The sequence below is a fragment of the Triticum dicoccoides genome, chromosome 5B, assembly GCF_002162155.2.
Source record: "Triticum dicoccoides isolate Atlit2015 ecotype Zavitan chromosome 5B, WEW_v2.0, whole genome shotgun sequence".
NCBI lineage: Eukaryota > Viridiplantae > Streptophyta > Magnoliopsida > Poales > Poaceae > Triticum > Triticum dicoccoides.
In genome coordinates this window covers 487,520,725-487,522,846 of record NC_041389.1, presented here as the reverse complement: position 1 = coordinate 487,522,846, position 2,122 = coordinate 487,520,725, and positions in this window count along the sequence as shown.

Below are 2,122 nucleotides of genomic sequence, written 5' to 3'. Positions count from 1 at the left end.
TCTCTACGTTCCCCAATAGCGGTAGCGATAGTCGTAGAAGCAATAGATGGCGTAACGACAATGATGCTACGATGGAGATCAAGGTGTCGCGTCGGTGACGATGGTGATCACGATGGTGCTTCGGAGATGGAGATCACAAGCACAAGATGATGATGGCCATATCATATCACTTATATTGATTGCATGTGATGTTTTTCCTTTATGCATCTTATCTTGCTTTGATTGATGGTAGCATTTTAAGATGATCTCTCACTAAAAATTATCAAGAAGTGTTCTCCCTGAGTATGCACCGTTGCGAAAGTTCTTCGTGCTGAGACACCACGTGATGATCGGGTGTGATAGGCTCTACGTTCAAATAGAATGGGTGCAAAACAGTTGCACACGCGAAATACTCAGGTTAAACTTGACGAACCTAGCATATAACAGATATGGCCTCGGAACATGGAGACCGAAAGGTCGAACGTGAATCATATAGTAGATATGATCAACATAGTGATGTTCACCATTGAAACTACTCCATCTCACGTGATGATCGGACATGGTTTAGTTGATTTGGATCACGTGATCACTTAGATGACTAGAGAGATGTCTGTCTAAGTGGGAGTTCTTAAGTAATATGATTAATTGAAATTAAATTTATCATGGACTTAGTCCTGGTAGTATTTTGCAAATTATGTTGTAGATCAATAGCTTGCGTTGTTGCTTTCATATGTTTATTTTGATATGTTCCTAGAGAAAATTGTGTTGAAAAATGTTAGTAGCAATGATGCGGATTGGATCCGTGCTCTGAGGTTTATCCTCATTGCTGCACAGAAGAATTATGTCCTTAATGCACCGCTAGGTGACAGACCTATTGCAGGAGCAGATGCAGATGTTATGAACGTCTGGCTAGCTCAATATGATGACTACTTGATAGTTTAGTGCACCATGCTTAACGGCTTAGAATCGGGACTTCAAAGACGTTTTGAACGTCATGGGCCATATGAGATGTTCCAGGAGATGAAGTTAATATTTCCAGCAAATACCCGAGTTGAGAGATATGAAGTCTCCAACAAGTTCTATAGCTAAAAGATGGAGGAGAATCGCTCAACTACTGAGCATGTGCTCAGATTGTCTGGGTACTTCAATCGCTCAGATTGTCTGGGTACTTCAATCGCTTGAATCAAGTGGGAGTTAATCTTCCAGATAAGATAGTGATTGACAAAATTCTCTAGTCACCATCACTAAGTTACTAGAACTTTGTGATGAACTATAGTATGCAAGGGATGATGAAAATGATTCCCGAGCTCTTCGTGATGTTGAAATAGACGAAGGTAGAAATCAAGAAAGAGCATCAAGTGTTGATGATTAACAAGACCACTAGTTTCAAGAAAAGGGCAAAGGGAAAGAAAGGGAAACTTCAAGTAGAATGGCAAACAAGTTGTCACTCCCGTGAAGAAGCCCAAAGCTGGACCAAAGCCTGAAACTGAGTGCTTACACTGCAAAGGAAATGGTCACTGGAAGCGGAAATGCCCTGAATATTTGGTGGATAAGAAGGATGGCAAAGTGAACAAGGGTATATTTGATATACAGGTTATTGACGTGTGCCTTACTAGTGTTTATAGTAGCCCCTGAGTATTTGATACTTGTTCGGTTGCTAAGATTAGTAACTCGAAACAGGAGTTACAGAATAAACTAAGACTAGTTGAAGGGGAAGTAATGATGAGTGTTGGAAGTAGTTCCAAGATTGATATGATCATCATCGCACACTCCCTATACTTTCGGGATTAGTGTTAAACCTAAACAAATGTTATTTGGCGTTTGCGTTGAGTATGAATATGATTTGATCATGTTTATTGTGATATAGTTATTCATTTAAAGTTAGAGAATAATTGTTATTCTCTTTACATGAATAAGACCTTCGATGGTCATACACCCAATGAAAATAGTTTGTTGGATCTCGATCGTAGTGATACACATATTCATAATATTGATGACAAAAGATGCAAAGTTAATAATGATAGTGCAACTTATTTGTGGCACTGCCGTTTGGGTCATATCTGTGTAAAGGGCATGAAGAAACTCCATAAAGATGGATTTTCGGAATCACTTGGTTATGAATCATTTGATGCTTGCGAACCGT